Raw genomic sequence first — 22,314 nt, 5'->3', positions numbered from 1 at the left:
CTTTAAACCTCTGTTCCCTCATCTGTAAAAGAAGGTTACTAATAGTACCCATTTTGCTGGGGTATTAAGGGAGTCACATAAGCTAATGAATATCTAGTACAGTGGTTGGCACAGAGCAAATCCTCAATATTCAATATTAATATGAGTGACTTTAAACCAGGGATCTCTATCTCAATCAGTTGTGGAAATTAAATGACCTAATGTATTTTAAAACGTCTATATCAGGGTCTGGCACACTGGACACTCTCAAGAAATACCCATTTCCCTCCATGACCCTTCGGCCCTGCCTTTCCTTTCCCCCTTCCTTTAGAGAGGGGCAAGTCCTCCAAACAGCAGGCAGGAAGCCAGGCGTAGAGTGTGCTTCCGCCTAGCAGACCACTATTTGCTCACCCAGGCAGCCTGGTGTCTTTTTTTTTTTTCTCAAGTCTTCAGGAAATCACATAAACCTATTTGTCACAGACACAGGATTTCTGCTGTCCTTGCCCTGTGCAGGATTGACTTGCTTTTTCTTCCTAATGCTGTTTGGTGGAAGGTTTTCATTTGTGAGGCAGCCGAACCAGAACCAATTGCACAGCACTGTACAGGATGAGAAATTGAAAACCACAGCAGCAGCCCTTAACCCAGAGAGTTCTGGTCAACCCAGGGTCGGAAATGAACAGGACAGAGAAGGGGTGGCCAAGCAGGCACCTTGGGCCCCCATGGGGCACACGGACCCCAGACAGCAGAGCTGCTTCTCACCTAGTGTTGCCTCTTTTATCACCTGGGCCTCACAGGTGATAGGAAAGGAACATGCTTTCCCTCTACCCAGGGTAGAAGACAAAGACAAGAATAGTGCAGACCACGGTGTAGAATGGCTCCTCCATGCCCCCTTCTTTGGGAATCTAAGGACACATGCAGGGTGGATTAGAAATTGTGTAAGTTAACAAAAACCTTTCACATCTAATGAACACATTTCCCAATGTTTCGTGGGGGAAAGCACAGGGCGGAGAAGCAACATGGACCTTCAGTCATGTTTTAGTCACTCTTTTGCAGTGTGATGCTCAGTTATTTCACCTCCCCATGCCTCAGTTTCTCCAATTTTAAGTTGAGAATAACAGCAATCATGACATAAATTTGTAGGATGACATGAGAATATAATATGATATTGATAATATGATAATATGATAATGTGCAAATGCCACGGTGTTTGACACTTGGTGGGTTATCCAAAAAGAAGAAGCAGAAGAAGCAGCCTCTTTCTGGGCTGCGTTCTATGCTGTGAGGGAATGGTGATGGGGGTGGGCGCTGTAAGGGGACTTTCCCGGTCTCTCAGGGTTTTCCATTTGAAGCCAAAAGTTCTGTGATCATCAAACCTGGAAAAAGAGTCCAGTCTCCAGGCTGCAGGCAGGCAAATTAGAAAGTGTCAATCAATTACTTGGGGTCTACTGTGGGTTATTTCTTGGTTAACATGGTTGGCTAGGAATCAATGGACCTGGGCTCTAAGCCCAGTTCTTTCATTACCTCCCGCTGAGCCCTTGCGTAAGCATATACCTTAGTCATTTATTCCTGTGTCCAGAGGGGTGAAGTGACTTGTTCAATTTTGCTTATCTGGTCAGGGCTAGATTTCAAATCCTTTGTCTGATTTTAAATCCTGGTACACTCTAATTACAGATGTTTTGAAGCAAAGCATTCCTTTAAATCATTTTGATATTGAATGGTCGCCTATTCAGTCTATCGTAGAGTTAGCCCTGCCAGCACTAATATCCTCCTCACGTTGCTCAAACATTGGGACAAATTCTAGAGAATTTATTTTAAATTAGGTGATTCTAAAAGTTCAGAAATTACTTACAATCTCTGAGATTTAGTTACTCTGTTTGAGTCTTTTTCTTTAGCCTGCCCATGTTTTATAGCCCAACCCGGAGAAGAGATTGGATTTAGGGAAACAATGTGGGCATTTTTTTTTTAATGGGAAAAAGGTATACAACTTTATTGAAAACAGCAAATGGAGAGATACACTGTGTTCATAAACTGGAAAATTCAGTTTCATGTAGATGTCAATTTTTCCCAAATTGACCCATAGATTCAACTGGGTTCCAGTCACAATCTCAAAGGGGTTTTTTATTGGTATAAATAGACAAGCCGATTCTAAAATTTATATGGAAGAGCAAGGGCCAAGAATAGATCTTAGGAGATCATATTTTACACAGGGGTAGGTAAAATGACCAGTGGGACAAAATAGAAAAATAAATTGTGGTATGTTCAAAGGATCAATATACAGAAAGGAAAATGAGTGCCCTACAGCTACACACAATGAATTTGGATAAATCTCAGAAACATAACACTGAGTGAAAAGGGAAGTCACAGGAGAATAAACACTATGGTTCCGCTTATATGAAATTCAAAAAGGTGCAAAACCAAAACAAAGAAGGGGTCTCTTTGGGGTTCATACTGGTTTAGGGACAGGTGAAAGTTTGAATGTTCTCTTTCTCCACCCTCTTTTATCTTTTCATTCCACCCCTGCTCCCTGCCCACCCCACCTGTTCGTATAGAACAGATCACACATCTATATACTCCTTACCCTTTTTCTGTAAAGTCATGGAACAGAAGTTTGGAGTCATAGGACCTGGCCTTAAATCCTAAATCTGCCACTTCTTGAATATGTAAGATAAGTCACTTTAATCTTTGATCTTCAGTGTTTTCACTCACAAAATGAGGATAATGTCATCCACCTCTGAATGGTATCGTCTAGATTACATCAAACCTGGAGCATACATACCAGTTCATGAGAAGCTGTTAAATCTTCAGTTAATCTATCTCTTGTTGCTTGCAAGCAACATCTAGACATTGTTCTCAGGACCCACGCTCTTGACCTCTTGGGGAATGGTGAACAATCTTGGGGTCATAGGTGATTCATCACAAGTGTTTGGTTTTTAGTAAAGCTGAATCTTCTGGATTTTCCTCCCTTACTGTGGGTCTCTTGGGAAGCAGGTATACTATGCAATGTATCATTTAAAAGGTATGCTGTCTCTTGAATGCTATGTTGTGTAATGATGCCTTATTGTTGATCTACTAAATTTATTTAGTCAGAATAAATTAAAGTGGTTGTTGGGTATGAGAAAAGCAAACCACAATGGACTGGGATCTTCTTTTTCATTGATTATAGCTTAAACATAATTTTGAGGGGCTAAGAAGAGGAAAGTCGAATACAGGAAAAGAGGCAGTTGTAATATAGGAATGCAGAGATGCAACAACATTAACATTCATACACACACGCACACACACACACACACATATAGAAAGATATTAAAGTGCTCATAAAAATGAATAGGATTTTAATTTTATACCATCATTAGGTTATAAGAAAAGCATACACTTAATAAAAAAAGTAATAAAAGCAAAAAAGAAAGAACTCCAGGGATATGTCATCCATAATCCCACAACCCAATGTCAGCTTCTGTTTACATTTTAGAGCATTTCTTCAAATAATAAAGGATTTTTATAAACACACAAGCATAATTTGAGCTCAGCACTTAAACACACAGAACAAGTGTCTTGCAGTAAGTCATTTAAGAATGTTTTGCTCTCAATATCTTTTATCATTTCCCACATAGTGCATTTGGTCTCAGAACAAAATGGGTGTATCAAGGGAAGAAGGTACCTAATAGGCTTTCTGGTGCCCGACTCAGAGAGGAGGAAAGGATGCCTGATCCTATGACACAGTAAAGTCAGGCTACACTTGCAAGGTCTCTAAGACTTATTTCTGCTTCCATGGTGTCCTTGTCTTTTGAGGTAGCAAGTCAAAGACTCCTCTAGTGACAAAAGCCTGAGGAAATCAGGCCTGACCTTTCTTGCCACGTTCAAGCAGGCTGCCTAGCTATTGCCTGATAGAGGGCCGCTGTGAGCAACTGAGATCTCTTGCTTTCTGTCATGGAGTCCATTTGCATGTATTTGATGCCTTCATTCAAATTGAGTCATCTCAATTAGTTGGGGAATGGAGTGACAGTAGGATGAAAGGAAAGGGCTAGAAAGAGTCTACAAATTGCTTTGGTAACCTCTAACCTTCTAAAGTTTAGAAATGGTAAAGAATAGCTGCCTAGTTTCCTACTGGTAATTCAGAACAAATTCAATAAGAGAGAGAAACCATTTAGCTTTGACTTTTAAAATATTTTATTGTCCTTATAACATGAAAATCTGAAAAGGTTTCCCATTCAAATCTAATTCCAAAAGAGAGGCATTTATAATGAGTTTAAACCTCTTCAAACTCAATAAATTCTCATGTCTCCTCTCCCAAATTCAAATTCACTTCCACAGGCACAGTGATCACCCACGTTCATAGGATAGCAGAGCTGGAGGAAAGATTACAAGGGAAGACAGGCCACTGAGGTACCCATGGCCCTTTATCTTGAAAGCTCAAATCCCATGCTTTAATTTTCCGAAGAATCCCTGCCAGACAACTTGGCATCCCATGCTAACTCTTAAAAATTTTTTGAAATTATAAATTTCATATCTGGGAAACTTACCATCTTATTTGTCCTTGGATATAGATTGATGTGCTCCTGTTCAGAATGTGGTAAAGTGTTTGTTTAGCAGACATATTTTAAGCCATGAGTAGAGTGAAGGAAAGTTTCTATGCATGTGTCTGATCAATAAATCCATCTGACCGTCAAGAGTTCTGGCAGAGATGGGGAAAGTTAATTTCCAAGTCCATTTCAATCATTAGACCCCTGTGTAGTTATTATTTTACTTCACCAAATTCAAGGAAAGTATCCAAGGATGGTTCTAAGAAAACAGTATTGAGCATCAAGTCTGAAGTGTGAGATGTAGTCAAATTAAAATTGAGAAAGTGAGTAACAAGGTCACTACTCAGAGATTAAAGGACAGTTTGAGATTATATTGTGAGTAGAGGGCATTGCACCAGTATTTCAGGATTTAGTTTGTCAGTGGTAGAGGGGTATTGGATTCCTGCCTTACAGGGTTTCACCAGGGGATGTTTCATGAATGGGAAGACCTGGACAAGGATAGATAAAGATAGGGATGTCTTCTCTTCCACAAGTGCGGAAGAAGAGGTTTCAGGAAGATGCTCAAGAGCCCAGCTGGTGAGCGTCTGGTCATTATGAAAGTCTCTTGACGATCTCTTGTCTCTAAGGTGGTGTGGAGCCTGAGTCAGAACTGTCCTCCATCTGGATACTTTGGTAGGAACCTAATTAGCAACCCAGGTGTCTCACATCTGGTCATATTGCCTTCTAGCCCTCCTGTGCCCTGTGTTCTAGTCCTAGTGACCAGGGAAGGGCTAGTAGTAAGGTGTGGTGTGGCTGGAGGGTGCAGCTAGGGTGGACTGCTGCAGGGGACCTTTCGTCTGACTCCTGGGAACAAGACATCACTTTGTACCCCAAGTTTAAATTGAAGCCTAATTTTAATCCTTAGCTCTAAAGATGTTCTGATGAGACTAAAGCCTGGTGTTGCCAATCCCAGTCCTTTCCAAGGTGGGGATTCTTCTCCTCACTCGCACTCCCCACTCAGTTGGGACTCCTCCTGTGATTTGCTCTGTTGCCTCCTAGAATCTTCCCAGCATTGCTCTGTGATTCCCCATTGCCAGGCTCAATCCACTTGCAGGGAAAACAAGTTTCTGGTTATCAGTAATGACCTCCGAATATTTTTCTAATTGTACTTCCTGACAGCTAGCGCCTTTTTGCCATCAGAGGTATCTGTGATGTTGATTATTATTTGCTTTCCTCAGAACACAGATGTTAGAGGGGAATTCCCAGTATAATTTGCCTCACACCTTAAGCCCAGATGGCTTTGAGCACCGTATTAGGATTTATGTCTAGAAGTACAAATCCCTCTGTATGATGTTAGGTTCTCCAGAGACACAGAACCAATGAGATATATAGGAAGGGATTTATTATAGAATTGGCTCAGCCGGTTATGGAGGCTGAGCGGTCTCTCAACATCTGCAACAACCCAGGAGAGGTGATGGTGCAGTTCCAGGCCAAGACCAAAGGCAGGAGAAAACCAGTGTACCAGCTTGAAGACAGGAAAAGAGAGCAAATTCTCCCTTAGCCTTTTTTCTTCTATCCAGGACTTCAGTGACTTGGGTGAGGCCCATCCACACTGGGGAGGGCAACCTGCTTAACTCTACCCATTCAAATGTGAATCTCATCCAGAAACACCCTCACAACACACCCAGAATAATGTTTAATCAGGTGTCTGAGCGTCCCATGGCCCAGTCAAGTAGACACATAAAATTAATCATCACACCTTTCCCTCTTTCATTCCAGTGGCCGAAAAGCATATTTTCCACTGCCATAATCACTAAATTGGGGTCATCAACATGAATATGATGCTGCAAGAGCAAACTTTCAATGTTCAGCCTTGGAGAAGTAGCTTAAGGGGAAAGGGTTCTTTTGTTATTGTTTTGCTGTTGCTGGCCTCCATTTCCTCCAGATGCCGTCCCGACTTGTGGCCCACGCCCTCACCCCTGCCCCATCCTCACCTCAGGTTTGCCGCCCTGTCTTCAGGTTCTACCCCTGTAGGAGCAGACTGGGTTCCCGCCTTACCCTTTGCTGAAAACAAGTTCCATAAGGCATGATAACAGTTATAACAGCTGTCTTCTCCTGTGTACTTACCGTGTGCCATATTTTACAGATATTAGCGTGCTCAATCCTCACAACAACCTCATGGGCGATGATGATTCCTGTCGTGCAAATATAGTTACTGGAATGCAAAAGGATTGTGAACTTGCTCAAGGCCACACAGCTATTAAATGGTAATGACACAGTTTAAGTGCACATGCATCTGACGCCCAAGTTTGGGCACACCATTGTAACACACTGTATGTCCTGCCCCCGCCTCTCCAAACTGCTTCATGAAAGGCTGAGTAACTGCTCAAATGGAAATTTTCATCTCTGATTCAGCCTGGTAGTTCCACATAGATCCAGACTCAGTGATCTTTTCCAAACATTGGCATAAACAGAAGGATTGAAAATCCTATGTGACTTCCCTGTGAGCAATTAAGGGGCTGCATTTTGTAGCACGCTATTCACCCCTCACTATTCATCATCACAAACTTTCAGACACACTGAAGGTCACGATTGAAAACACAGTTATTTTAAGAGATGGCATTGTTCTCAAAAGCCACAGTAGGACCATCGCAGAATGATTTTTAACTCAGATCTATATTCAGAGATGAATTCTTCTTTTGGCTCAAATGACGCAGGTTTGTTAGTTGGGGCGTGAGTAGGAGGTGAGGAGATAAAAAAGGGGGGTGGGACAAGTGCCCATTCTTATCCATCTCTTGCTCACCTTTTGATAGTTGCTTATTTCCCCTGTACGTGGCAAACACTTTCAAACTCCTTGCTCCAGCCTGGCATCTCCAATTCATTTAATTTGTCATAGGAATATTTCTCAATAAGGGCAAACCTTTAAGGAAAATTGAAACATGTAAGACACGTGCATAATGAAATGTTTTTGCAAAAAGATGCAAGATTTTGTTTGAGTCCTGTTTTCCTCCGAATTTCTACTGGGGAATATATTAAAAGCACTCCCATTTTTCCCCTGAGATTTTGCTTTATGCTCAAATACTTTCTCTATTTCCATAACTAATCACCAGGGAAGACCTGGAGATTTGGGACATCAAGATACAGGGGGGAAGCTACACTGTATGCAAATGATGGGTGATGTATTGTGATAGAAGGAATTATCGATCTCAATCCTCTAGTTCTCTGTAGTAATGTCATATATTCACCCTCTTGCCCTTCTGGGCAGCACACTCTTCCACCTCTGGACTTTGGGTTTGCCCATGTGACTTGTTTAGCAAATTGGTTTTCAGCAGATGTGTCATGAGCAAGGGCTTGTCTTCTTGCCCTTGTGCCATCACCATAAGAAGAAGAACATACCATCGCAGTTCACATGGCATGAGCGGGCAACCTGACTGTGACACCTGTCACCCCATTGATCTTCAGCGTTCATTTGGCTGATCTGGGTGGCTAAGCAAGCATCCACTCCCCGCTTCACCACTCCACGTGCGTGTGTCCCCCCTGAAGCTGCGCGCTCAGTCTAAGAGGACGACCTCCTCCGTAGAGAAGGACCTTTCTTCCATCAGGGGTTTACGAACAGCCGCGGTCCCCTGCTAGAGCCTCCAAACATTCACGAAATGATTGCCAGGGCTGAAATTCAGAGTTACTCGGTTTCAAATCTAATGCTTTCTTCCACCGTTTCCCTTCCACTCATACTCATTTATGTCTCTTGCCTTTTCTTCTTCTCTCTAGTCTGACCTTTAGAGGGTTTTGTTCATGAACTTACTCTTTTTTCTTGGTTTGTGAGATGCGATGAGGAAGCCCAGGTTCCCAGCCTCAGCCTTTCCTTTGTGTAGGCCTCAGGCCTTTAGAGATCATTCGTTAATAGTCTCAAAGGATTACTTTGTTTAATACTCTAGAAAATGCCCCAAAGCCTGTCATTTGAAGCAGTAATGTGGACTCCCAGATATTTTTAATTAAAAGTGTACTGGGCTGTGGCTTCTCTGGGGAAATGTCTATTACAGTCTCTTGCCCATTTTTCAAAAAAAAAAAAAAAGTTTACTGTTTGAAACCAGCCTTTGGCCTCCTGTTTATCACGAAGTTCCCTGCAGTTCCTGGCGCCCTGTCACTAGGATAAGAATTTCTCCTTGTGTCCACAGGATGGCAGTATAGGTCAATGTTAAACCGCACTCTACACAGCCCTTCAAAATCCCACCGTGGGGTTTTGTTCAGAATTGGCACTCAACTCTCCTTTTCTCCATATGCCCATAGCCTCTTGTAACACCAGCTCTAGAGGTTTCTCACTTTGCTTTTTTCTGAATCAAACAACGGCAGCCCCTTCAGTTCACAAAGGTCATTTATGAATGAAGAGCCATACAATACCCCCGCTTCATTATAAAAGCCCCCCAGACACAGGAGGCAGGAGTCCAGCTGCCCACAAAACCACATGCAGCTAAGCCTTAGTTTGGGGCTGCTGAGTAGTTGTTTATAAATAGCAGTGGTCAGTTACACATTGTCAGCAACCTGAGCTAATCACTATTAATCAATAAAGTCATTGAAGTGTAATAGCCTCATTGGCAGTCGATGGGCTCAGGTCCAGCCTATGAGGAAATAGTCTTTGTGAACAGTCAGATGGTAATTATTTAATCAGAGCAGCGTGACCTCTAACAGATTCAGTATGGAGAAATGACTACAAAACCACGTTTGAGACATCTTTCCTATGCTCCAGGAAAATGAAGTGAGTCAAATGAAGTCTTTTTGATTTGGGAAATATTGGGTGCTGCTTCCAGAATTTGAATACAAAACAAGGAACAAATAATTAAAATAGCACTCATTCTATTCTACATGAGGGGGTAACTTCTAAAAAGCTGTCTTTTCTTTTCATCTCTTTAAACAGTAAGACGTTCTTCTAAGGTACACATAAGGTCAGGCATTATATTCGCTTGCAGAAAACTGCCCTATACCTTAAGTTTCTTTAATTCTCATAGTAACAATGCTTTCAAAATTGAGAATTAACTAAGGAAAAGGTAAGATATAGCTAGAAATTTGTCCTTTAAAAGTCTTTTTTGTACTGTTCCCTGCAGTGGAGACATCTTCTTTGCTAATAATCCCTTTCCTTTAGTCCTTTTTTAAAAATAGCATTATGCATTATTGAAAAGCCAGTGCCATATCTTGCCCTTCTTTATCTTCCACGGTGCTTAGCATGGGTTTAGGACAGGCCTTCTTCTCTAAATACACACTGTTTAATTCTTTGCTTAATGAACAGAGCGTGAGAATAAATTCCTGGAGATCTTCACCTCACTAAGAAGTGAAGACCTAACATTTTCGAGTCTAAAACTTTATCAAGGCCAAAGTAAATGCCAATGCTCTGCAAAATCACTGCACAAACTTCTTCAGCAAAATCCTAAAAAAAAATTCTTGGAATCTTCTAAGATTAACATGGAAAGATGTAGAAATGAAGATAAAATAGGGTCATGTTTAACTTAAACTTTTGCCTTTCTTTCAGGAAATAGAGGAAAATTATTTTGGTATTATATGATAGATGCAATTTTCCTAATATTACTTTCCAAATCGCAAACGTGTGTGTTTGTAGGCTTGAGCAAAATGATGTATTTTTGAATGCAACTGGAGAGGTTTAACAAAGAAAGCCTTTCTTAGTCCCTATGGGTGGAAATCAGCTTTAGACTGTTAGCAAACACATCTAAAAGTTCAATGAACTTCAGTTAGTTGCTATGCCAACCAGCAGAAGACCTGTCCAGATATGAATTGATCACACAAATAAAATCTCCCCAAAGATAATGCTTGTTTGGCTTAAGGGCATAGTCTTTGTAACAACCCTTGAAAAATCAGAGGTCTGTCAGTTTGGAGAATTTATTTGGACCACTATCCAAATTTCCTAAGTGTATTATAAAATACTTTAATTTTTTTTTTCACAGAAAATCGAGCAGTTGCTTCCGAGGCAGAAATACCTTTTTATTTCGTTCCCCAAGTGTAAAAGTAGCAAATACAGAGAAAGTAACATATAACGGTGGGTCCTGATTATGAGAAAGAAAGAGTGGCTAGAGCTAAAGCAGTAAATCTTGGGAGATGCTTTTGATTCCATTTTCACCTTGTGATATGAAGTTGGGCAATTTATCTTAATTTCTTAGCGTCACAGCTCCCACACGCTGCCATGGATAGAGTCCCTAAGCACTCTATGTAAAAAGCCCCTGATGAATATCTTTTGAAGAATTTCTTTGTAGGGTTTGCTCTGAGGTTTTGTGAGCCCCATATCCAAGGAGTGAACTAATTTGAAACTAAATAAATAGGCAACATGGGTAACATGTTAGTTGACACCAACTTCTAAGGAGCTGGAGGAGAAAACAATAAGATGAATAATTTTTTATATTCCATTATTATCCCCTTGGACACTTAACCTGGATGACTTTTTTCTGTTGTTAGACCTCTCTTAAGGCATCTGAGGTGTGTCTAATCTAAGGAATACAAAAGAGTGGACAAAACATTTGGGAATTGCTATGATATATGTGTATTCTGAATAGAACTTTAATACATAGGCTTAGCAACAAAAACCCATGAAAGAAAGTCACTGAGCATTTATTATTATGTTTTGTATAATATGAACTTGACCACTCATATTACTCTTACTCTAATTCCTCATCCCAGCATTTGTTCAGAATTTGACTTTTTAGCTTTTATCTCCCATTGCTAACCCTATATTTACCCTTAAATCCACACAGAAATTCAGATTCTCTAGTGTATATCCTTTGTGATATCTGCAGGACTCACTTTTGTAAGAAGTGTTAGTTTTTACCTCTGGATCACTCCACTTATTCTTAATTTCTGGATTTACACTTCACATTAGCTAATTTTGCCTTTGGCCTCTCCAAGAGAGCCTTAGATTCCCCAACAAAAGGAGTGGATATTGTGAATATTAATGATCTTAGATTAGGGTCTTTCTATAGTCCAGATTAAATAACAGATCCTTGACAACAGGTATAGGGACTGTAATGTAAATTCCTGGAGCAAGAATACTGACTATCTGAAATATGCTCAATGAAATTCACAATTGTGTGTGAAAACAAGAAAATGATAAGCCAGTAAGTGAACAGGTACTTACTTTTCAGTGGGGAAGTTTGGTCTCTTTGCCCTTGGTAGTCAAAGTGTGTCATATCTCCAACAGTAACGTCATGGAACTCTTCTTCTTGGGTTCCGATCTCACAGGAAGTAATACAATTTCTATAGCCTGAAATTAATTAATTCTAAATTTATATCCCAAAGCAATTCCAGCACTCAGAGATACAGAACATTCTACCTTTCTGCTTTTTAGTAATGGTTTAGATTCAAGAACTCATTTGGAAAGAAAAAAAAAGGAAATATCTACCTTAGATAAATATTCACATGGTTGCATATTCCCACAGGTAGCTTCTGATAAAAGCTGTGACTTAGAACATCTGCAAGTCAATTACAATTCTTAACCTGTTTCCTCTCTCTGCTTTTTAATAAACCAACATTGGGCTGTTGAAGGAAAGAAATCTTGAGTTAAAAGGTACAATTTTAAAAGTGTTCCTAAATAAATATTTGTAATTGTTTAGGATAAGTTATATATTATGTGTCAGTTGGAGCGATCTGCTTCATAGTTGTGGAAGGGGTTACTGGGAAGCATGGTGGTGATCTGGTGGCAGTGGCAGAATCCAGGGCAATGGTGATCTTGGTGCACTACTCCTGGAAGTGCTAAAGAACCAAGCTGTGCAGAAGCAGTACTGATATTATATACTATTCCCAATATCTCATGAACTAGTACTGTGAAACAAAATTTGTAAGCGAGTGTTACCCTTACAAGAAAAATGTGCACTCTTCTATTACAATTCTCCCTTGTCCCCACCCAGTGGGAAATAGTGGTGAGGTGCAAAAGGGGTATTTTTTTTAGGAAATAGTATTTGAGTCTGGGATGGAACAACTAGAGAGAGAAGTCTGGATGACGAACAAAACTTTCTAAGAGCCGTGTAGCTGGTAACCCTCAAGGGGGAGTTAAAGGGACGGCAGTCAATACTATTAACTTTGGTTTTCAAACTGCTCTGTGGTGGCTTAGGGGTTCAGCCGAGGTGGTTCCAGTATCTGCTGTGGAAATTTGTGGAGAGTGAGGAAGAACACGTGAGCTGTGGTTCCTCAAGCTTCATTTTAATCAGAGTAGCTTTATTTTTATCTGTTTTATATATTGGGATTCTTTGAAGGATTGTAATAGGGAAGAACTTTGTATTCTAAGTTAATCACTAAAGGGATGTAGCCCATAAGCTTAAATTATAGGTAATGGCCCATCTCTGGGAACTCTGCCTCCCAGGTAATGAACTTTAAGCTAAAATAACTTGGTTTAGCTCATAAGAAACATCCTAACCAGTCCCACCTATGAATAGCTGCAAGAAGGAAGAAATTAACACAGTCCCTCCAGAGTCTAGCCGGAACCAGGACTTTATCTCCTCCCCTTTTAGTATAAAAGAAACCAGAATTCTAATTCAGGGAAGATGGTTCTTTGGCACATTAGTCTACCATCTTCTTGGACTGCTGGTTTTCCAAATAAAATCACTATACCTTGCCCCAACAACGCATCTCTCGTTGGCCTGTCGTGCAGTGAGTAGTACAAGCTTGGACTCAGTAATAGTATCTCATTTAATAAATCGGGTCTTTAAGAAAAATAGAATTCCTGACAATAAAAACCTGTTGCACATTGGGGAGCTCTGAGAGAATGGTTGGGTCTTGTCTTTAAGTCAGTGAAACAGTAAAGGGTAAACCTCTGTGCCTTGATTCCCCACATCAGTAGTTCACAAAATGCAGTCCCTCAGTCAACAGTATCAGTATTTCTTGGGAACTTGTTACAAACGCAAATTATTGAACCCTACCCAGACCTGCCTGATACAGAAATTCTAGAAATCAGCATTTTAATAGGTCTTCAACTGATTCGGATGCATGCTCAAGTTTGAGACCAATTGATTCGGATGCATGCTCAAGTTTGATACCAACTGATTCGGATGCATGCTCAAGTTTGAGACCAATTGATTTGGATGCATGCTCAAGTTTGAGACCAATTGCCACAGAGCCTAATTTAGTTTACCAAGTAAAAGAAATGAGGTAAAATGAATAGGAAGGAGCTATTAGTGCAGTTTCTAAGGAAAACTTCTTCCAAGTATTTCAAATCAGTCCCATCCAGTCCAAATCTTTATAGAGAGGATTGTTCTTCAGTTTCAGGGACAGGAAAATGCCTCCAGTCTTTCTATTCCTAAAGCCCCATAAATATTAGCCAAAATGAAGCACTATCCTTACAACTTAGAGCCATTGAATAACCCCTTGACAACCCAACCTCAGCCCAAAAGTGTTTACTTGAAAATAGGCAGAGTTATGTAGGAGTCAATAATAAAGTAACCGACAGATTCTAATGTCTACTGGGTAGAGGCAGTCCTGTATTTTATGGACTCATTTTTTTAAAATAACTGTTGTTTATAAATTCCACCCCATCTAGATTACTAGATGATGCACACCTTGGAACAGTGCTGGAGGAAGCTGTAGTCAAAGGGAATGAGGTAGAATGAGAGGGTGTCCACTGTCTTCCTAGAAGCAGGACATCTGCAGCAGAAGTTGCCTTCCTGGAATGATGATACCTCTATGTGAGATTGTTCCGAGAGATGGATTCCACTGGAGATGCATATGGACTTTTCCTCAAGTCTAAACCCAGCTCTTCTCAGTGTTTTAGTTCAGTGATGGTACACCACTAGATGGCTCCAGAGTATCTATCCTGTGCTTGAAACGCCAGAGATGTGAAAATTAGAGTGTACTTTGTGAGCCATCCCCAGCCATCTTCCTCCACTATTGACTCCCACTCAACCGAAAGCGATGTCTCATTTTCTCTCCTCCATCTTCCAAGAGTAGCCCAGTGATGTTGTCTCTAAGGGGGAAAAAATAAATAAATGTTTCAGACCAGGAAAGCTCTTGTTTTCTCCACATTCCAAATTTTAAAACTCAGCTTCAGGCAGATGATATGTGTATCCTGAGTGTGTAGAGTAACATTCTATCCTTAAATATTATAGCATTTCATAACTTCGGTGGTTGTTATTAGGGAATGTAATAACACAAAAACAGGTCAATGATTCCCAGTCCTTAAAGTCTTGCTTAATCAGGAGAGGCTTAAAGATAAATTGTTAAACATTATCTTTACCTGATTTGTCCTTTTATATTCTTTCTAGAGGTGTTGATTAGAGTGGAAATTCAAGTTTTTTTTTTTCTGAGTTTTTAAACTCATTTTAGTTGTTATCATTTTCTTTTTAATCTGTGATATGAACTCAGTTTCTTCTAGGCTCAGTTTTCTCTTTTAAGTTGATCCAACATGATGACAAACTCAAATATGCACAGTCACGTTTACCAAACCCTCCTAGTGTGATTGTTCCTGGGGTGGACATTGGAACCAAGAGAAAAGCACCCACGAACTGAAGTTACCTATCTAGATGCCTAAAAAAGAATTTGAATCAAGAGAGAAAGAGCTGAGTTCAGAAGGAAGAGAAGTCAAGGATTGAGAAGTCTGTGTCAGAGTAGGAGATTCCCAGGCAAGCCAAAACCATAAGTCATTTGAAGCCATGGGGGCAATGATGCTATGACCACGCAGAGAAAACCAGTCTGCAGAGCAGAATGGAACACGTACGGAGAAAACAGCAGATAGGAGAGAAAATGTAGACTCAGAAAGATATACAGTGTAGCTATCTGAAACATTCCCAGTTTATATGAGCACTGTTTATATTTGCTTCCATCAAATTCTATGTGTGATTCTCTGAGTCTTTTCAATCGTTCCCTCCCCTGCCTTTTAAATTTTTCTTCACGTGAATTGACAAAGATACCTGAACAGGTCCTTTGTTCCCTACAAACAAAAATCTAGAAGGCATCTTTTATCATAAGGCAACTCCACATACTAAATTCTGATAGTTGAGTTTATGAAATAGGGGGGGATTTCTGACTTTTAAAAAACACTAAGACTTGCTGAGAAAAAAATATTAAAATTTTTTTCTGGCCCCTTGATGCTCGATTGGTACAACGAACTTGGTAAGCAGAAGTCAAAATCCGTGCAAAGTCAGTCCGTAGGCTTGGGGCTGGAAAATGCACCCTCTTCTTCCCCATCTACCCTCCACAGCGTTCCTACCTGTAGAGACAAAAGAACTGACTGAAAAGAAAATCTTGTCTCTGAGTCCTTGGCCCCAGTAGATTTTGGGTTCTTTGTCACCACCATCTCTTGAAGGAATGACAGTACTGGTCTCTGACCTAGATTCTCTTTGTTTTCAAAGAATAATCTGATTTTTTTCACCTCTTGATTTAAGCCATCTTGCCTATCAGAAAAAAATAAAATAAAATAAAATAATAAAATTTAAAAAATAAAATAAAATGCCTTAGTATGGCCTTCATGGTCCTTGGTCTGTACCCTGCTCCCCTCTCCAACCACATCTGAGAGCCCTGTTCCCTTCGTTGTCAGTGTTCCAGCCACACTGGCCTTTCAGATTCTAGTATAAACCATTTTCTTTCCAGCCTCAGGGCCTTTGGATATTCTTTCCCTTCTTCCTGAAACTCCAGTCACTCTTCAACTTTCCAGCTTAACTCTTTCACCCTTCATCTTTCACCTCAAATGCTACTGCCTTAGGGAAGGAATTCATAGTCATACAAGAAACGTTCTCTTTTGTAGCACATTGTTTATTTCCTGCATAACACTTGATCCCAGTTTGAAGCACTTATTTATTTAACTGAGTGTTGTCACCTATTCCACCTCCAGACAGGAAGCTTTATGAAAGCGCAACTTTTTAATGTTTTTGTTCACAATTGTATGCCAAGTTACAAGAAGTTCAGTACACCTTAGATGAAGAAGGGAAGGAATGAATGAATTTATGAATACTTGAAAACCAGTTCTGAGTCCTGGAGCCTATTCCGGACAATTCTTTATTGTTGTTCTATTGATACTTCAGTTTCCTTTATCTCTGATGCATATTTATTCTTTTTTTGTGTGAATGTAAGACTGGTACAGTGTGTCTATTTAGCATTGAATGTTTCTTGGAAAACCTTATATTTTGGAAACAAATGTAGAAAAACACATTCAATTGGCAGAATGTTTTATTATAATCAACAATCTCAAGGACACATCCATTTTTGTGAATTGACATGCATTTCTACTTGAAGGATAGAATGAACATAAATGTGACAAGAATAGAATTGGGGATTATAGGCAGAGGTGATGGGAATTCTAGGCTATTCCAAGGTTTTAGGGGACCTTGGTCCTTATCAAGGTCAATTTAAATACACATTTCTTCTATTTTCTGGGTATCCTTGGTATTTCCCCAGTAGTACCACCATAAAATCTGACCACTAAAATGTCTTCAAAACATGTGAAAAGCCAGGATGAGTATTGTCTACAATTTATAAAAAATTTAGAAGTACTTTCACTACTTTTCCTTCTGGGTGTTAAACATTTGAAACAAACATATTCCAAGAGAGCTTTGAAAAAAATTTGGAAAAAGAATATGAACAGGGAGAAGGAATCCTCTCCTTCCTTTGTTGTCACTGAACTGCTTATCCTGCATCAAGTTCATAGAAAATTTACTCAATGAAGAAAGTATCCTGAATTTACTGTTTTCCTTTTGCTCATTTTGACCTATTAAGACTTTTTAAAAAATCAGCAATAAAAAATGTATACCTCTGGGTAATTACTCCCCCACCATCTTCAATATTTAGATTTTGTCAAAGACTCTCCATTTCATTCTTGAATGTGCAGTTTGGCATTTCCTCTTATAAAAACTCAATACAATTTCTTTTTTTTAATTTTTTATTTTATATTGGAGTATAGCCAACTAACTACATTGTGATAGTTTCAGGTGCAGAGCAAAGCGACTCAGCCATACGTATACATGTATCCATTCTCCCCCAAACTCCCCTCCCATCCAGCCTGCCACATAACATTGAGCAGAGTTCCCTGTGCTGTACAGTAGGTCAATACTATTTCTGAGCTTATGGGTAATGCTATACATTTATAGGTATTGTTGGACACCTCCTTGCTTTTTGGAAAGTTCCTCGTCTTTGATCCAGTTGGGCAAGTTAGGCCTTCACTTTCTACTCCTCCCTTTTAGTACTTTTGGAATTTATAATGCTAGATTGAACTATATGAAATCATATAAAGCTGCCAATGTTTGAACATTTGTCATACAATATGACAATTTCATGTGGTTTAACCTAATATAATAATGGCTAACATTTACTGAGTAATTACTATATTTCAAGTATTATATAAACACTTTGTATGCATTATTTTATTTACATTTCTCATTTTACAAACTAGGAAATTAAATATCAGAAGAGTTAAAATAAATTACTTGTAGTAGAATCACTATTAAATGGTGAAACAGGGATTTAAACCTAGATCTACCTCACTAAAAAGCCCAAGCTGTTCAGCACTCACTGTCTCTTCAAAAGGGGGAGCTATCATTAACTCAGAAAAAAGTGATAACTTCAGACAAATCTCTCCATGACTCATATACACAAAACCAAATATAATATTATTTCAAGAAGTCATACTTAGACAAATATCTATATATTTCCAAATAGCTGAACAATAAATTGCATTTTCAGTTTTCATTGGAATGGTTTGTCATTTTGTAGATCAAAAAATTTATGTGTTCATTCCTAAAGCAATTTATTTTTCTTAGAAAATAGTGACCTGCAGCCTTTAGAAACAGGGTTCAATCCCTAATAGTTAAAACCATTTTAACTTCCCCTAGTTAGTACGGAAGGAGAATATAAATGTCTGGGGAAAATAACCATTCATGCCACTTACTTGCCTTCACAAATCATCCTAGAAATAAATCTGTGTTCTCTGCTAGAAGTTTTTTAGAAGTCTTTAAAAGTCATCTTTAATAACAGAGAATGGGGCTTATATGTGGCTTTAGTAATTTTTTTTTAAATGTGAAAACTGTAAGTTCAAAACCCAAATCAAATGGCTTTGTGAGCTTTAGAATACGGGATTGTGCATCCATCTGGCCTCCAGGCCATCTCTGCATATAAGACATTAATAACATTTTTAATTTAAGTAATAGATAAATCTGTTTCAAGTGCCTCAGCATCCATTCTCAACATCGCCTGCAGATCTGTTGATCCTAAATAATATTTTCAAGCTGTGGTAAGGTTATTGGTGTTCTGAAGCAATCTGGAAATACCAAGTTCTTATGCCAGGAAGTAGGTCAAACTGTAATCTCTTCATGTTACTGTTTTGATTTCAGAAATAGCTCTGTCCTTCACACAGTGAGAGCCTGTACACTTTACCCTTCTCATGGATTTGATTTCAGCTGCCATTCTGTGTTTCAATGAAAACTTTATTAAATATCTACTTTTAATTAATCTCTCTGGCACTGGAACCTCTCCACAACATCAATCTATTTTTAGTTTCTCAGAATAGTTTCACTTTTCTCCTTAAATAGTCATTCTATAATATGCCATTCTCTAGTAATTATTACAAAATAGCATTATACTTGCTCAGCCAAGAGAGACCAGAAAGTGCATGCTTTTAGAGTCAGAGAGATTTACATTTGGATCTTAGCTCTGCCACATGAAGCTACATGATCCTGGGTGAGTTACATTCTATCTCCTGATGTCCTCACTGGTGAAATTGAGCCCTCAGGGGTTGTTAGAAGGACCTCACGCTATAAGCAATTGCCCTCAGTGCCCAGAACCCAGTTATTTGTTTTAGATGCTAATTCCTTTCCTTTCTATTCAGTGTGTGCATAAGTCTCATAAACAAATAGATGAAACAATTATTTTCTTTCATCCCTTACTCTTTTACCTTCCCTTTTGGAAGATGCTTGTATTTCTTAGGTTGTTTTATTTGAGAATGGTGCAAAGTCCATTTTGCCCTATTTTACTTTTTTTTAAGATGCAGAAATGCTTCTTTTTAGATGATTCTTCTAACAGTGGGCCAAGCAAGTGCATTTACTCCATAAGTATCTCTATCATTTGGGTACCTGATGGCATTTGTGGCTTTCTCATTGGCTTCTCTCTTCATGATACTGGTGTGGACTAAAAGTCAGTACCCAGACATGAGCAGGGACACAGACATCTGAAAAAAGAGAATGGATTCTCCTGTCCAAGCAGCAAAATAAATCAACAACACTTTACTCACCTACTTTGTTCTTTTAATAAATGGCACAATAAAGCCTCTGGCCATGATACACTCATGTCCATGATACTGGATGTGACTGAATTTTTTCATCCATTCATGCATTCAAAGAATGTTACGCTAAGCAAATGGGAAACCATAAAAGTGAATCTAACCTGAATCCTTGTTCTCCAGGAGCTTCCAGTCTGGTAAAGAAAATGAAACACACGCTCCAATGGTTTTCATGGAAAATAGAATGTGAGAACCCAAGAGAACAACCCAAGGAGTTCTTGATGGTTTGGAGGGAAAGTTTCCTCTTGGTTGCAGAAAGAACATGAATATATCTGGAGGGTGACCCACATCGTTGTTATTTCAGCTTGACCTTGAAACATTATCTTTGTTTTTTTTTTTTGGCCGTGCTGCACGGCATGTGGGATCTTAGTTCCCCGACCAGGGATCAAACCCATGCCCCTTGCATTGGTAGGACAGAGTGTTAACAACTGGACCACCAGGGAACTCACTTGAAACATTATCTTGAAACAGCTTAGAAGTAGTTTAGAAGTAGTGATCAGTTGAAGGGTTAGCTGAGAAGTTACCCCACCTAGGTGAGTTGTCCTGGGGTTATGTTTGCAGAGCAAGTACTTGCTATTTAATTTACATGGTGGGCCACTGCCCAACTAGTGATAGGCCCAGTGGTGCAGTTAGAAATAGAATGCAAGAGCATGTAAATCTGATGTAGTAAAAAGTTCATATATGCTAATAAGTGCACCCTTGACTCCTGATATTATCTGTCCTCCAGGCACATACGGCAGACTTCATGAGTTTGTGGCTCTGAGCTACTCTGATCAAGTAGACTTGATATTCTAATGAGCTAATCAATGACCTAAATTTCAGTGTACATCTCTGAAGAACAGGAAGGGCATTAGAGAAGCTCATCTCCTTGCTTGTATCCTTGGTCTTGTGTTCCCTTTTGCTTATTTGCAGTTGAGTAGTCAATGCTAGTAAACCTCATAATGCGTAGAGTGTTATCAGTCTCCCAACCTGCACCAGCATTTGCATTTATTTCAGTTTAGAAAGTGTGTTTATTTGGGCTCACTTATGGGAACCAATGGGTGTTATGTCTAATTGTGCTTATTGGAACTATCAGTTGGTGCTGTCACTGCCTTTCAGGATGAGCAGGTTTTGAAGAGAATCCCATGTGAAGAGAGCAGCAAATAGCAAATAGCAATATATCAAATCAGAGGCCACATTTGAAGGGAAGAGTGGAAGATCATGCTGAAATGGGGAGTTTAATGAGATCCTAGAAGGTCTGGAATGACTACCTGGAGAAAAAAACCCAGACTTATTTGCCCTGTCAATAAGGAGTCCCTGGAAGTAAATATACATGGAGTAATATGGTCTTCACAAAGAGATCAGTGTTGTGCTCTGGAAAAAGAAACCTAGAACCCTGCCATGTGCGGGGGTAACACTAATAGCAACAACAACAGCAAGCAGCTCATATCCATCTAGTAAGGGCAGAAGCAATTTCATCATCAAATGACACATTTTCATGTGGTTCTCTGGATTCATTTGATATTTATAGCACATAATAAAATAAAATTTAAGGCTTTGCAACAAAATTTTATTTTACTAAATAGCTGTCAGATATCAGCATTTATTTACAAAGTCAGACTATTTATACACATACTTTACAAGAGTCAATAATTAAGTCTACATACTCAGGCTTATTTTGACAGTTGTTTCCATGGTGTAGTGATTTTTTTTTTTTTTAATCTTAGAGCTCTCAGTTCTGTTAGGTGGGTTTTTTTTTTTTTTCATAATGGATGAATTGTAGGTTATTATTCAAATGATTTAATCATCAAACTAAATTGGCAGTTTTAAATGTGGTAATTTATGATTTAATGACTGTTTTTCAAACAACCAACTCTTTTATTCAATAGTAAGATTACATGAAATGTATTACTGTCATTCCCATTCTGTAAACCCCTGATAGAATATTTCCAACATAATAACATCCAGTTATGCTTTAGGGAGGATTGGTCAGGTTGTGCGCTTACCAGTGTATGCTTTGGAAGATCTACTTCCAAATGGATCATAAGCCAGAAGATTTATTGTTGGATCAAACACTGGTTTAAAATGACAGAGTTCTGAAGCTGCTCTTTAGATGGATTTGTTGATTTTAAGCTTCTTAAAGAAAGATTGTTTGGGGAGGTTCTTCAAGATGGTGGAGGAGTAAGACGTGGAGATCACCTTCCTCCCCACAAATACATCAGAAATACATCTACATGTGGAACAACTCCTACAAAACACCTACTGAATGCTGGCAGAAGACCTCAGACTTCCCAAAAGGCAAGAAAATCCCCACATACCTGGGTAAGGCAAAAGAAAAAAGAAAAAACAGAGACAAAAGAATAGGGACGGGACCTGCACCTCTGGGAGAGAGCTGTGAAGGAGGAAATGTTTCTACACACTAGGAAGCCCCTTCACTGGCGGACACAAGGGGTGGGCGGGGGGGAAGCTTCAGAGCCACAGAGGAGAGCACAGCAACAGGGGTGCAGGGGGCAAAGCAGGGAGAGTCCCACACAGGGGACCTCTGCCGACCAGCATTCACCAGCCTGAGAGGCTTGTCTGCTCACCCACCAGGGTGGGTGGGGCCTGGGA

General features: G+C 39.5%; 1 protein-coding gene across 2 annotated transcripts in view; it reads right to left on the bottom strand.

The window, feature by feature from the left end:
* The window catches only part of LOC309667784 (uncharacterized protein), a 518,308-nt gene that overhangs the window by 15,528 nt on the left and 480,466 nt on the right, over nucleotides 1-22,314 (bottom strand). Inside the window, exons 3-4 of one of the 2 annotated variants that reach the window (XR_014267942.1) lie at nucleotides 11,611-14,427; nucleotides 1,169-7,398 (exon numbers count right to left, since the gene is read on the bottom strand). The gene's annotated coding sequence lies outside the window, so the exon portion shown is untranslated. Of the gene's footprint in view, nucleotides 1-1,168; nucleotides 14,428-22,314 lie in introns of those variants that run through there. The other variant, XR_014267941.1, reaches the window with a different exon arrangement.

Source organism: Balaenoptera physalus (assembly GCF_965194825.1).
Source record: "Balaenoptera physalus genome assembly, chromosome: 10".
NCBI classification, from domain to species: Eukaryota; Metazoa; Chordata; class Mammalia; order Artiodactyla; family Balaenopteridae; genus Balaenoptera; species Balaenoptera physalus.
This window is presented reverse-complemented; position numbering and strand designations above follow the sequence as displayed.